This window comes from Macaca thibetana, chromosome 1 (assembly GCF_024542745.1).
Source record: "Macaca thibetana thibetana isolate TM-01 chromosome 1, ASM2454274v1, whole genome shotgun sequence".
NCBI lineage: Eukaryota > Metazoa > Chordata > Mammalia > Primates > Cercopithecidae > Macaca > Macaca thibetana.
The window spans coordinates 8,000,590-8,016,284 of record NC_065578.1 but is presented as its reverse complement, the minus strand read 5'-3'; the positions used below and the strand labels follow the sequence as shown (position 1 = coordinate 8,016,284).

General features: G+C 48.8%; 1 pseudogene; it reads left to right on the top strand.

Moving 5' to 3' along the window:
* The first annotated feature begins 14,841 nt into the window (after window positions 1-14,841).
* LOC126944585 (uncharacterized) lies at window positions 14,842-14,955 on the top strand (annotated as a pseudogene).
* The last annotated feature ends 740 nt before the right edge of the window (window positions 14,956-15,695 follow it).

Below are 15,695 nucleotides of genomic sequence, written 5' to 3'. Positions count from 1 at the left end.
GGACTATAATTTGTTGACATTCATGCTCAGTTGGTTCCCCATCCTCTGGGAGAAAAGTGGCAGGGTTGAGGGTTGTACACGTATGTATTTGAAGCACCGGTCCCTCAAGGAGTAGCACCTGGTATCTAAGCAGGCGGTTGTTTGATAGCCATTAACTTCCTTTGGCACCTAGTGTGCCATTTATATCATGAATAGTCCAGACAGTGATATCCTTTCCTTGTATTATTTTGATAGCCTCTGACACTAAGACGGCCACTGCTGCAACTACCCGTAAACAGTGAAGCCAGCCTTTTGCTACTACATCAATTTCCTTACTTAGGTATGCCCCTGGTTGTGGGGTTGTCCCCCGACTCTGAGTAAGGACCCCAAGAGCTATCCCTGCTCTCTCTGTGATGTACAAAGAGAAGTTTTGTCCTGTGGAAAGGTTTAAAGCTGGAGCTTGTACTAGGGCCTGCTTTAAGGTTCTGAAGGCTGTTTCTGCCCCTGGTTCCCATTCTACTAGATGAGTATTTGCCCTCTGGATCTCTCTGATTAGAGCATAGAGTGGTCTGGCCATCTTTCTCTATCCAGGGATCCATAGTTGGCAAAAGCCAGGGATTCCAAGGAACCCCCACAACTGTTTTAATGTCTTAGGTTGAGGGTAAGCCAGTATAGGCTGTATTCGTTCATTGCTGAGGGCCCTGGTCCCTCTGGCTAAGATTGGGCCTAGATATTTGACCTGCTGTAGGCAAAGCTGGGCCTTCAACCTAGACGCCTTATACAAAAATTAGCCGGGTGTGGTGGAACATGCCTGTAATCCCAGCTACTCTTGAGGCTGAAGCAGGAGAATTGCTTGTACCCGGGAGGTAGAGGTTGCAGTGAGCTGAGGTCATGCCACTGCACTCCAGACTGGGCGACAGAGTGAAACTCTGTCTCAAAAAAATAAATAAATAAAATAAAAATAAAAAATAAAAATGAAAAAGTTAAAATTAAAATAAAAATAAAAAAAGGACGGGCGCAAAGCCTGTAATTCCAGCACTTTGGGAGGCCGATTAAATGAGGTCAGGAATCGAGACCATTGAAAAAAAACTAGCCGGGCGCGGTGGCGGGAGAGAAAGCTACTCGGGAGGTAATTGACTCACAGCCAGCTGTGCAGGAGACCGGAGCTTTATTATTACTCAAACCTGTCTCCCCGAGCATTCAGGGATCAGACTTTTTGTTGTTGTTGTTGTTGTTTTGATATGGAGTCTCTTTTTGTCGCCCAGGCTGGAGTGCAGTGGCGTGATCTTGGCTCACTGCAACCTCGGCCTCCTGGGTCCAAGCGATTCTCCTGCCTCAGCCTCCCAGTAGCTGGGACTACAGGCAGGCACCATCATGCCCAGCTAATTTTTGTATTTTTAGTAGAGACGGGGTTTCATCATATTGGCCAGGCTAGTCTCAGACTCCTGACCTTGTGATATGCCTGCCTCAGCCTCCCAAAGTGGTGAGATTATAGGCGTGAGCCACCACGCCCAGCCGGGATCAGAGTTTTTCTGGATAATTTGGTGGGTGGGGGAAGCCAGTGAGCCAGGAGTGCTGATTGGTTGGATTGCAGATGAAACCATAGGGAGTTGAAGCTATCTTTTTATGCTCAGTCAGTTCCTAGGTGGGGGCCACAAGATCAGGTGAGCCAGTTTATCCATCTGGGTGGTGCCACCTGATCCATCAAGGCAGGGTCTGCAACATATCTCAAGCACTGGTCTTAGGAGCAGTTTAGGGAGGGTCAGAATCTTGTAGCCTCCAACTGCATGACTCCTAAACCTTAATTTTTTTTTTTTTTTTTTTTTTTTTTTTTTTTTTTTTGAGACGGAGTCTCGCTCTGTCGCCCAGGCTGGAGTGCAGTGGCGCGATCTCGGCTCACTGAAAGCTCCGCCTCCCGGGTTCACGCCATTCTCCTGCCTCAGCCTCTGAGTAGCTGGGACTACAGGCGCCCACAACCGCGCCCGGCTAATTTTTTGTATTTTTAGTAGAGACAGGGTTTCACCGTGGTCTCGATCTCCTGACCTTGTGATCCGCCCGCCTCGGCCTCCCAAAGTGCTGGGATTACAGGCGTGAGCCACCGCGCCCGGCCCCTAAACCTTAATTTCTAATCTCGTGGCTAATTTGTTAGTCCTATAAAGGCAGTCTAGTTCCCAGCTCTTTCGTTTTGGGAAAGAGCTGTTATCCTCTTTGTTTTTGTTGTTGTTGTTGTTTGAGACGGAGTCTCGCTCTGTCGCCCAGGCTGGAGTGCAGTGGCGTGATCTTGGCTCACTGCAAGCTCTGCCTCCAGGGTTCATGCCATTCTGCCTCAGCCTCCCAAGTAGCTGGGACTACAGGCACCCACCACCACGCCCAGCTAATTTTTTTGTATTTTTAGTAGAGACAGGGTTTCACCATGTTCGCCAGGATGGCCTCGATCTCCTGACCTCATGATCCACCCGCCTCGGCCTCCCAAAGTGCTGGGATTACAGGCGTGAGCCACCGCACCCGGCCCTTTGTTTTAAACTATAAACTAAGTTCCTTCCAAAGTCAGTTCAGCCAACACCCAGGAATGAACAAAAACAGCTTGGAGGTTACAAGCAAGATGGAATTGGTTAGGTCAGATCTCTTTCATTGTCTCAGCTACGATTTTGCAATGGCAGTTTCAATATTCTCCAGAGCATCAGCACCAGCTTCCACTCTAGGCATTTACTGGCTTGTCATCTGCCTCCTGCACCAGAGAGTAACACCATGAAAGCAAGAACTTTGCCTTGTTCTCTGTTCTATTCTCCATTCCTAAAACAGTGCCTGGCCTGGCATTTAATAGGCCCTCAGTGATGTTTGTTGAAGAATAAATAAATGAACCTTGATCTTCAGAGGAATGACAAGATAAATTTAGAGTGTGTAGCTTGAATCATATTTCAACACAAATCAGAAACCAGTATTGCCACCCTAGTTGACACTGTCGAGGAAAAACTTTTCCTTTATTAGGTTCAGCACTTGGAGTATGCAAATTAAATTGACAAAGGACAGGTTAGCAAGAGAAAAGATCTTTATTCATGTAGGTATAGAAGTTCACAGAAAAATATGGCCCAACGAGGCAGTTTGAAATCGGGGCTTAATAAGGGAAGGACCCCTAAGGAAAAACAAATGACTTTTAGTAAAACTAAATGGGTCCCAAGGAGAACAGATGGAAGATATGATGGTTTTGAAACTGCCTTTGCCCAGATTGTGACAGAGTGAGAAGTCTAGCCTGGCTGACTCCATCTTGCTTCTAGCCTCACAAGCTGGCTGTCTTTACTCATCCCTGGGCATAGGCCAAGCTAACCATGGGAGGAATTCAGTCTACAGTTTAACTTTGAAGCAAGGATGATAATAGTCTTGCCTTAAAACTAACCCCCTCCTTGCTCAGGGACAGAAAACCACCTTTGACCACCTTTGTAAAACGAACGAAAGGCCACAAGATTAGGATTATGGGAGAGGCCTGAATTATGTTAAGATGTTGGTGCAGGGCCAGGCACAGTGGTTCACGCCTGTAATCCCAGCACTTTGGGAGGCCGAGACGGGTAGATCACCTGAGGTCGGGAGTTCGAGACCAGCCTGATCACCATGGAGAAACCCCGTCTCTACTAAAAATACAAAAGTAGACGGGCGAGGTGGCACATGCCTGTAATCCCAGCTACTCTGGAGGCTGAGGCAGGAGAATTGCTTGAACCAGGGAGGTGGAGGTTGCGGTAAGCTAAGATGGCACCATTGCACTCCAGCCTAGGCAACAAGAGCGAAACTCCGTCTCAAAAAAAAAAAAAAAAAAAAAAAAAGTAGGTGCAGTTTGTTTGTTTGTTTAAGGCAGGATCTCACTCTGTCACCCAGGCTGGAGTGCAGTGGCACCATTATAGCTTATTGTTGCAGCCTTGGCCTCTCCAGCTCAAGAGATCCTCCTTTCTCAGCCTCCAGAGTAGCTGGGACTACAGGTGCATGCCATCATACCCCACTAATTTTTTAAAATTTTTGTAGAAGGCAGGGCATGGTGGCTCACGCCTGTAATCCCAGCACTTTGGGAGGCCAAGGCGGGCACATCAGGAGTTCAAGGCCAGCCTGACCAACATGGTGAAACCCCATCTCTACTAAGAATACAAAATTAGCTGAGTGTGGTGGCACATGCCTGTAATCCCAGCTACTTGGGAGGCTGAAGTAGGAGAAGTGCTTGAACCCAGGAGGCAGAGGTTTCAGTGAGCTGAGATCACACCACTGTACTCCAGCCTGGGCAACAAGAGCGAAACTCCGTCTCAAAAAAAAAATTGTAGAAACAAGATCTCGCCAGGCGCGGTGGCTCACGCCTGTAATCCCAGCACTTTGGGAGGCTGAGGCGGGCGGATAACAAGGTCAGGAGATCGAGACCACGGTGAAACCCCATCTCTACTAAAAATACAAAAAATTAGCCGGGCGCGGTTGTGGGCGCCTGTAGTCCCAGCTACTCGGGAGGCTGAGGCAGGAGAATGGCGTGAACCCGGGAGGCGGAGCTTGCAGTGAGCCGAGATCACGCCACTGTACTCCAGCCTGGGCGACAGAGCGAGACTCCGTCTCAAAAAAAAAAAAAAAAAAAAAAAAAGAAACAAGATCTCCCTGTGTTGCTCAGGCTGGTCCCAGACTCCCAGGCTCAAATGATCCTCTTGCCTCAGCCTCCCAAAGTGCTGGGATTGCAGGTGTGAGCCACTGCACCTGGTCTTGCTTCTTTTTTTGTTTTTTTTTTTTTTTTAATTTAAAAGAAAACACTTTATTGTTCAGCAATTAAAACAGCCAAATACATATTTTTCTCCATAATTTATTGTGATGTTATCAACATCAAGCAAAATGCTCATTTTCATCATTTGCTTCTGTTCATGTTTTCTTGAACAAGTCTTCAATTTTCCTTCCAAAATGTTGCATGCCACACTTGAGGCAATGAAGCAGAAGTATTTTTAAACATGACAGCTAAGAACATTCATCTACAGCAACCTATATGCTCAATACATGACGTGCGATCCTAGTAGTTTTTTCACAGCCTTCTACAAGTTTTTGGAAAACATTTGTCACGGTGACTTTCACATACCTTCACCTCAAAGGCTTTCTTGCACCTCGCAGAGCCCAGCTACGGGCCCACAGGCTCCGCCGCCGCCACCACACCGGCATGACTGACCGCGCTTCTTCCTCACTGGCCGCGCGAGAAAGCTGGCCTTGCTTCTATAATCCTTTACTGCTCACAAGTCATGTGGCCAGAGGTCACAAGACTTGTGACTTCCCCAGGTGCTCCTATAGGTAACATCATTATTGTAGAACCTAAGATTGCTTTTTTGAAATGTTTTTCAGATTTTTGCATTCTGGCAACCAACTGACCCCACCTGAACCCATGAGTCATGATTCAACTTGTCCTGTGTCCCCACCCAAAGGTGGGCTCGGCACACTAGGACCATTTCCCACACCCCTACGATTTCATCCCCAACCGATGGCAGCATGCTGTCAGCAGCTCCCTGCCCACCACACTATCCATACAAACTCCAGCCTCTGAGTTTTCAGAGAGGTTGATTTGAGCAATACCTCAGGTCCTTCTGCTTGGCTAGCTCTGTGTTAATAAAACTTCTTCTCTACTGCAATATCATGGTCTCAGGGAATTGGTGCTGTCTGTGCAGTGGGCAGAAAGAACCTGTAGGGCAATTACAGTTTTGTGACAATGTCTGTCTGGGTGTGATGACTTTAAGAGTCAGTCACTCTTGGTCCAAGTGTGGTGGCTCATACCTGTAATCGCAACACTTTGGGAGGCCAAAGCAGGAGGACCACATGAGTCCAGGAGCGTGAGACGAGCCTGAGCATCATGGCAAGACCTCATCTTTAGAAAAAATACAAAAATTAGCCAGACTCAGTAGCGTATGCCTACAGTCCCCGATTACTCGGGAGGCTGAAGCAGGAGGATCTCTTGAGCCAAGGAGGTTGAGGCTTCAGTGAGCTACGATCGCACCACTGCTCTCCAACCTGGGTGATAGAGTGATAGAATAAGACCCTGTTTTGTTTTTTTTTAAAAAAAGTAAAAATAAAAATAAAAGAATCAGTCAATCTTTCTTGGTTGCTCCCAGGAGGGGATTTTGAGTTCTTTTGGAAGCCTTTGCTTTTGGCCAGATAAGGGAGCTCAGGAAAAGTATCTATTCTCAAATACCTTCAGCTCAAAATAATTCTTCTGCCACAGTATCATATTCTGGACCCCTTCAACACTCCATTTTGTGTCCTCTTTGTGTGTGATTCTGTCTGCTCAGCTTGCCTGAGTGTCTTAAAGCAGGGACTACATCTAACTTGCCTTCAAATCCGCAGCACTGAGCTGGTGGGTAGAAGATATTTAATAAATGTTGCTGCGTGAGGGGCCTTTCTAAGTAGATCATATATAAAGCAAAGGGGAAGGGGGGACACTCTCCCGTAACCCTACGTCTAAAAACACAGGGGCGCGGTGGCTCACGCCTGTAATCCCAAGCAAGACTCTGGGAGGCTGAGGCGGGCAGATCACAAGGGTAGGAGATCGAGACCATCCTGGCTAACACAGCGAAACCCCATCTCTACTAAAAATACAAAAAATTAGCTGGGCGTGGTGGCGGGCGCCTGTAGTCCCAGCTGCTCGGGAGGCTGAGGCAGGAGAATGGTGTGAACCCGGGAGGTGGAGCTTGCAGTGAGCCGAGAGCGTGCCACTGTACTCCAGCCTGGGCGACAGAGCAAGATGCCATTTCAAAACTAATTAACTATCTAAATAAATAAATAAAATTTTAAAAATAAAAAATAAATTAATATACAAATAAATAAAAACACTCCCAAACTGGGAGCGACTCTCTAACTCAAACAAGGTATGTATCTCTTGACCAAAGACTCTCTCCTTAGGCCAGGTAAGGTGGTTCACGCCTGTAATTCCAGCAATTTAGGAGGCTGAGGTGGACAGATCACTTGGGGTCAGGAGTTTGAGACCACCCTGGCCAACGTGGTGAAACCCCATCTCTACTAAAAATACAAAAATTAGCCGGGTGTAGTGGCGGGCGCCTATAATCCCAGCTACTCAGGAGGCTGAGGCAGGAGAATCACTTCAACCTAGGAGGCAGAGGCTGCAGTGAGCCGACATCATACCACTGCATTCCAGCCTGGGCGATAGAGCGAGACTCAGTCTCAAAAAAAAAAAAAAAAAAAAGGAATAAGGAAAGAAAGTACTCACAGGCTGAGCATAATGGCTCAAGAGCCCTGTTACAGAATTTTCTGGGGTTTAAATGCCCTCTAGAGGTTTCCATTGGTTACTTGGTATACACCCTAGGTAAATGAAGAGGATGAAATAAAGTTACAAATCCATGTACTCGGCATACGCCCTATGTAAATGGAGAAGGTATTTCCTGTCATAGCTGAAGTCTTCCCATTTAATTTTTTTTTTTTTTTTTTTTTGAGAGCGCAAGACTCTGTCTCAAAAAAAAATAAAAAATAAAAAATAAAGAAAAACAAGAAGCACTGGCAAGACACAAGCCCCTGCTTCGGGAGCTGGGATCTGAGGAGCTGGCAGGAGGAGGAAGAGCCTCTGTCCTGAGGGAGCCCAAGGACATCCTGAGGACAGGACCGAAAGAGGAACCTTGGCACTGGGCCCGGGATGGCGCCTCTCTTGCCAGGAGTCCATGCACAGGCTCCCGGGTATGAGGTCTGGGACTGTGTCCAAACAGGGCAGACTAATTGGGAGGTAACAGAAGCGTCTTTGTCTTTGCTGAACTTAATTTCTATGGTTAATAGAAAAGAGGCAGGAGCCTGGGATGTTGATTCTTAGCCTTGTTTCTTGTCGTTATCTTTTTAACCTTGAGGTTTCACAAATAATCTCAGAGATATTCTAAAGAGCTCAAAAGAATGGAAAGTAAGTTAATTTTAGTTTGCCTTATATATTATACACATATGCATATCTCTAGTGTGTGTGTGTGTTTATGGTAAAACCCCAAACTGCAGCCTTCAGATGCTGGAATTCTCCAGACCCTCCTACAGAGGGCCCCCAGCCTCTCCTGAACAGCCTCTCCTGAACCAAGATGACATGAGAACACCACGTCATCTTGGAAATGGTTTCTTCTCTGAAACTGAGATGCCCTCAGTCTCCCTGGGAATGCTCTCTGTAGTTGTCCTCATCTCTGGAGCCACAGAGACTAGGTCTATTCCCTTTATTGCATAATAGTCCTTCAGTAAGTGCAGTTCAGATCTCAAGTCTGCTGTCTTCCTAGGTGGACTTGGGGAGGTGTGTTCCTGTGTCCCTCACATCCTGCCTCCCTAAGAGGGGCCCTATGTGTGCTTATTACTCAGAACCAAGGACCCTTCCCCAGAGTACGAACTTCACATTGGACAGGATTCTCTTTCTTCTTATTATTATTATTATTTTCTTTTTTTTCTTGAGACGGAGTCTCACGCTCTTGCCCAGGCTGGAGTGCAGTGGCGCGATCTCGGCTCACTGCAAGCTCCGCCTCCCGGGTTCCCGCCATTCTCCTGCCTCAGCCTCCTGAGTAGCTGGGACTACAGGCGCCCGACACCGCGCCCGGCTAATTTTTTGTATTTTTAGTAGAGACGGGGTTTCACTGTGGTCTCGATCTCCTGACCTTGTGATCCGCCCGCCTCGGCCTCCCAAAGTGCTGGGATTACAGGCTTGAGCCACCGCGCCCGGCCTCTCTTTCTTATTTTTTTGAGGCAGCATCTCGTTCTGTTGCCCTGACTAGAATGCAATGGCGCAGTCACCGCTCACTGCAGCCTCAACCTCCTGGGCTCAAACATTTGTCTGCCTCAGGCTCCTGAGTAGCTAGGACTATAGGTGCATGCCACCACACCCAGCTAACAGTTTAAACTTTTGTAGACACAAGATGGGGTCTCACAATTTGCCTAGGCTGGTCTCAAACTCTTGGACTCAAAGGATCCTCCCTCAGCTTCCCAAAGTGCTGGGATTACATGTGTGAGCAACCACACCTTGAGTGATCCTTTGATTTATTTGTTTTTCTGTTTTGTTTTACTTTATTTATTGATTTATTTTTGAGACGGCATCTCGCTGTGTCACCCAGGCTGGAGTGCAGTGGCGCTATCTCGGCTCACTGCAAGCTCCACCTCCCGGGTTCACGCCATTCTCCTGCCTCAGCCTCCCAAGTAGCTGGGACTGCAGGCACCCGCCACCACGCCTGGCTAATTTTTTGTGTTTTTAGTAGACAGGGTTTCACCGTGTTAGCCAGGATGGTCTCGATCTCCTGACCTCGTGATCCGCCCACCTCAGCCTTCCAAAGTGCTGGGATTACAGGCGTGAGCCACCATGCCCAGCTTATTTTTTATTTTTTGAGATGGAGTTTCATTCTTGTTGCCCAGGCTGGAGTGCAATGGCGTGATCTCGGCTCACTGCAACCTCTGCCTCCCAAGTTCAAGCGATTCTCCTGCCTTAGCCTCCCGAGTAGCTGGGATTACAGGTGCCCGCCACCACACCTGGCTAATTTTTATTTTTAGTAGAGACGGGGTTTCACCATATTGGTCAGGCTGGTCTTGAACTGTTGACCTCGTGATCCACCCGCCTTGGCCTCCCAAAGCACTGGGATTACAGGTGTGAGCCATTGCGCTCGGCGTTGTTTTGTCTTTTAAGAGACAGGGTCTCACTCTGTCACCCAGGCTGTAGTGAAATGGCACGATCATAACTCATTTCAGCCTCTAACTCCTGGGCTCGAGGGATACTCGCCCTCAGCTGTTTGAATAGCTGGGACCACAGGCACATGCTACCACTCCAAGTCTCAAATGCCTGGGCTCAAGCAATCCTCACAACTTGCCTTCCCAAAGTGCTGGGATTTATAGGCATGAGCCACTGTGCCCAGCCAAAACTATCAGCTTTGCTTGCAAATTTATCTGGAATCCAATCACTTCTCACACATCCACTGCCACAACCTACAAGACCTACGGGGCCACCATGGTCTCTCCCTGGCACAAGGCAAGAGTCTCCTCATCGGCTGGGCACAGTGGCTCACGCCCATAATCCCAGCACTTTGGGAGGCCAAGATGGTGAATCGCTTGAACCCAAGAGTTCTAGATCAGCTTGGCCAACAAAGTGAGACTCTCTCTACCAACAAATAAAAATAAAAAATTAGCCAGGCGTGGTGGTACGTGCCTGTGGTCCCAGCTACTCAGGAGGCTAAGATGGGAGGATCACTTGAACCCTGGAGGCTGAAGCTGCAATGAACTCTGATCATACCACTGCACTCCAGCCTCAGTGACAGAGCAAGAACCTGTCTTAAAGAAAGAAAGAGCCGGGCGCGGTGGCTCAAGCCTGTAATCCCAGCACTTTGGGAGGCCGAGACGGGCGGATCACGAGGTCAAGAGATCGAGACCATCCTGGCTAACATGGTGAAACCCCGTCTCTACTAAAAATACAAAAAAAATTAGCCGGGCGTGGTGGCAGGCGCCTGTAGTCCCAGCTACTCAGGAGGCTGAGGCAGGAGAATGGCGTGAACCCGGGAGGCGGAGCTTGCAGTGAGCTGAGATCCGGTCACTGCACTCCAGCCTGGGTGACAGAGCAAGACTCTGTCTCAAAAAAAAAAAAAAAAAAAAAAGAAAGAAAGGAAGGAAGGAAGGAAGGAAGGAAGGAAGGAAGGAAGGAAGGAAGGAAGGAAAGAAGGAAAGAAGGAAAAAGTCTCCTTGTTGAGCCTACCTGTTTCAGCAACTCCCATACCCCGTGGTAGGCTCTCTTGGGTTGTGGGGGGTCCTAGTATCTAGGCCCGTGGGTAGCCCCTACCACCCTAACTCTGGGCTTGACCGTGGGACCCGTTTTGGCCAATGAGACATGAGCAACAGAGGCCATCAGCACTTGCACGCTGGGACTGGCCCTCTTGGATCATTTGTTTTTTGGCTATAGCTTCCGTGTGAGAAGCTGGGCTGGACCACAGGTGAGGACACTTTCTCTATAAAGGGCTGAATAGTAAATATTTTCAGCCTTGTGGGCCTTGCAGTCTCTGTTGAAGCTACTGGACTTTGCCATTGCAGCTTGAGAGCTGCCATGTACAATATGTAAAGAAATGGAGCCTGGGCAACATAGGAGACTCCGTGTCTACCAAAAAGTCAAAAAAAAAAAAAATTTAGCTGGCATGGTGATACATACCTGTGGTCCCAGTCACTTGGGAGGCTGAGATGGGAGGATCACTTGAGCCTGGGAGGCTGAGGCTGCAGTGAGCCATGACTGGCAGCACTGCATTCCAGCCTGGCCAACAGAGTGAGACCTGTCTCAAAAAAGAAAGGAAATGAGTGTGTCTGTGTTCCAACAAAACTTCATTTATAAAAACAGAATTCGGACCTTAGGCCATAGCTTGTCAAGCCCTGGGCTAGATAGACTACTGAATGATGAGAAGCCATGTGGGGAGACCCTGCAGAGTGAGAGGCTCTAGTAGGTGGAATAACGTCCTCCCCCAAAACTTCAAGTTTATCTACAGCCTGTGACTATGATTTAGGCTGCCAAAACACAGTTCCTTAGACTGGGCATTTACAAATAGTAGACACTTATTTCTCACAGGTCTGGAGGCTGGGAAACACAAGATCAAGGCGCCCACAGATTTGGTATCAAGCAAGGGCCTGCTTTCTGCTCTTGCTCCATAGATGCTGTGCCCTCACATGGCGGAAGAGAAAGGCACCTCCCTCCAACCTCTTTTATGAGGACCTTAATCCCATTCGTGAAGGCAGGACTCAATCACCTGCCAAAGGCCCCACCTTTTTTTGGGTGAGAGTGTTGGGGGGACAGAGTCTCACTCTGTCACCCAGGCTGGAGTACACTGGCATGATCTCAGCTCACTGCAAACTCCACCACCTGGGTTCAAGCAATTCTCCTGCCTCAGCCTCCTGAGTAGCTGGAATTACAGGTGCCTGCCACCACGTCCGGCTAATTTTTATATTTTTAGTAGAGATGGGGTTTCACCATGTTGGTCAGGCTGGTCTCGAACTCCCGATCTCAGGTGATCTGCCCGCCTCAGCCTCCCAAAGTGCTGGAATTATAGGTGTGAGCCACCATGGTCAGCCTATCAGTTTCATCCAGTCTCCTACCTTTGCTTTTGAGATCAGTACCTTAAGGAGACTCATTCAGCCAGTTAGAAATCTACCCACTTGCTTTTCCATTCAAAGTGCGGAAGAGAAATCTCCATTTCTCTCCTAGCCCCAAGAACTACCTAAGAGGCTCTAACAAATGCTGTGCTGAAATCCATTCTCTCCTCAGCATTTCCCTGACCACCAGGTAACAAGACAAGCAAACAACAAAAACCCCAGTTAGCCAGAGAATTCCAGTGTAGGAGGTGTGCGACTTTACTTCCAAGGACTTCACTTCAAGGGAACTGTAATGTGTTTGTGCGAAATCAGAAAGTCTCTTTTGTTTTTGAAACAGAGTTTCTCTCTTGTTGCCCAGGCTGGAATGCAGTGGTGCTCTCTCTGCTCACCGCACCCTCCACCTCCTGGGTTCAAGCGATTCTCCTGCCTCAGCCTACTGAGTAGCTGGGATTACAGGCACCCGCCACCACACCCAGCTAATTTTTATATTTTTAGTAGAGACAGGATTTCACCATGTTGGTCAGGCTGGTCTCGAACTCCCAACCTCAGGTGATCTGCCCTCCTTGGCCCCCTAAAGTGTGGGATTACAGGTGTGAGCCACCGGGCCCAGTCAAAAATCAGAAAATTTCTACCCCTTTGCTTAGGAAATGCCAGAAACATCAACCTGAGTATGGGGTGGGGGACATTTTATCATTGGAACTCCAATGCTGACACAGTGTAACTGGCATCTCTGACTGCAAGCTGCCTCTCCTTCGGACTGCAAACTTGTTCTAGAGAGAATACAGAATCCGGCAGGCCCGAAAGCTTCCTAAGTCATGTTTCTCAAATCCTGAAGCTGCTACAGCTAAATTCTAGGTAGTTGTGGTACACACATGCAAATCAAGACAAGGCTCCTTGGACTCAGGGTGGTGGTGTAGCATTTTACTGGAATCCGAGGACTAGGGGGACGAACAATCTTCATCTTGGAGGAACACAATGCTGAGGCTGGGGGCGAGGACTGGGGGCCAGGCTGCCTGGGTTGGTCCTCTGGCACCTCAGCCACCAGCTGCTGCCTCTCTGCCCCTCGCAAAGTGGAGACCATCAGATGGAGTGTGCTCGTGGATTTGCTTACAAGATTAAATGGGTTACACGTACAAGCATCCTGGTGTCTGGCAGGTAACAGGGCCTCAGCAACATTATTTTATTTATTTATTTATTTATTTAGACACAGAGTCTCACTGCGTTGCCCAGGCTGGAGTGCAGTGTGGCAAGATCTCGGCTCACTGCAACCTCTGCCTCCTGGACGCAAGCAATTTTCCTGCCTCAGCCTCCTATGTAGCTGAGATTACAGGCATGTGCCACCACACCCATCTAATTTTTGTTTTTTTGTAGAGATGGGGTTTTGCCACGTTGGCCAGGCTGGTCTCAAACTCCTGACCTCAGGTGATCTGCACACCTTGCCCTCCCATAGTGTTGGGATTACAGGCATAAGCCACTGTGCCTGGCCCAGCAACTTTATTGGTCTGTGATATATGCAGGGAGAATTTTCTCATTATCTTGTGGTGTGCCTGAAGGTGTGGCGAAACCCTGCTCCCCACACCTAAATCACTCGGGACTACTACCTTCTGAAGAACCCGGCTCCTGATTTTCCTTCTGGAACTCAGCATCGTCATCTGACCTCTCCTCCTCTCAAGACAAGGGCCATCCCAGGGGCACAGGGGCCAGCACTCCTGCCTCTAAGTGACGCTGTGACAACCTTAAGAAACCTCAGGCCAGATGCTGTGGCTCATGCCTGTAATCCCAGCACTTTGGGAGGCCGAGGAGGGCAGATCACAAGGTCAGGAGATCGGGACCACAGTGAAACCTCGTCTCTACTAAAAATACAAAAAATTAGCCGGGCGCGCGGTGGCGGGCGCCTGTAGTCCCAGCTACTCAGGAGGCTGAGGCAGGAGAATGGCGGGAACCCGGGAGGCGGAGCTTGCAGTGAGCCGAGATCGCGCCACTGCACTCCAGCCTGGGCGACAGCGTGAGACTCCGTCTCAAAAAAAAAAAAAAAGAAAAAGAAACCTCAGTGGCCAGATGCTGTGGCTCATGCCTGTAATCCCAGCACTTTGGGAGGCCGAGGAGGGCAGATCACCTGACGTCAGGAGTTCAAGACCAGCCTGACCAACATGGAGAAACCCTGTCTCTACTAAAAATACAAAATTAGCTGGGCGTGGTGGCACATGCCTGTAATCCCAGCTACTAGGGAGGGTGAGGCAGGAGAATCGCTTGATCCTGGGAGGCAGAGGCTGTGGTGAGCCATTGTACTCCAGTCTGGGCAACAAGAGCAAAACTCCATCTCAAAAAAAAAAAGAACCTCGGTAACAACCTTAAGAATTCTGTGAAAAAGAGGGAGGGAACAGAGACACGTGAAAAGAAAACTGGTTGGATAACTTCCTGCAGATACTATTTAGGGATATTAGTGCCTGCTAGGCGTCCATTCTAGCTTGAAGCAGTAATTCCCAGACTGGCAACCTCCCTGAGGCTATTATCACACCCATGCCAAAGATAAAGGCGCTGGGGCCCTGAGGGAGGCCATGCTGAGCTCTTTGATGCCAAATAGAGATGCTTTCCTCTGATGCCTGCTGAGACAGACTTTCCAGAAGTTGTTCTCCCTCACCTCTCACTTGGGTGCCCCTTCATTACCTCTGCTCAGGGGAACTCTGCTCCCAGGGTGCCTGCTCCTGGCTTCCCCAGCTCCCCTGGGCCTTCTTACTTAATCACCTCCCCTTTACTTCTCTCTTTTGGGCACCCTGAGGAGTGCCAACCTAGCATGACTATTTGAAAACTCGGCAGCACACATACTAAAAAAAAGTTGGAATGATACAGAGAAGATCAGCATGGGCCCTGCACAAGGATGACATGCAAATTCGTGAAGTGTTCCATATTTATAATATTTGTTTTACATATATTTAAAAACAAAATATGGCCAGGTGCGGTGGCTCACGCCTGTAATCTCAGCACTTTGGGAGGTCGAGGCTGGAGGATCACGAGGTCAGGAGATTAAGACCATCCTGGATAACACGGTGAGATTCCACCTCTACTAAAACTACAAAAGATTAGCTGGGCGTGGTGGCACGAGCCTGTAATCCCAGCTAATCGGAAGGCTGAGGCAGGAGAATTGCTTAAACCCAGGAGGTTGGCCGGGCGCGGTGGCTCAAGCCTGTAATCCCAGCACTTTGGGAGGCCGAGACGGGCGGATCACGAGGTCAGGAGATCCAGACCATCCTGGCTAACACAGTGAAACCCCGTCTCTACTAAAAATACAAAAAAAAAACTTAGCCGGGCGAGGTGGCAGCGCCTGTAGTCCCAGCTACTCGGGAGGTGAGGCAGGAGAATGGCGTGAGATCTTGCAGTGAGCTGAGATCCGGCCACTGCACTCCAGCCTGGGTGACAGAGCGAGACTCCGTCTCAAAAAAAAAAAAAAAAAAACCCAGGAGGTAAAGGTTGCAGTGAGCCGAGATCATGCCACTACACTCCAGCCTGGGTGACAGAGCAAGACTCCATCTCAAAAATAAAACAAAATAAAATAAAATAATATAAAATAGGCCGGGCGCGGTGGCTCATGCCTGTAATCCCATCACTTTGGGAGGCCGAGGCAGGTAGATCACCTGACGTCAGGAGTTCGAGAC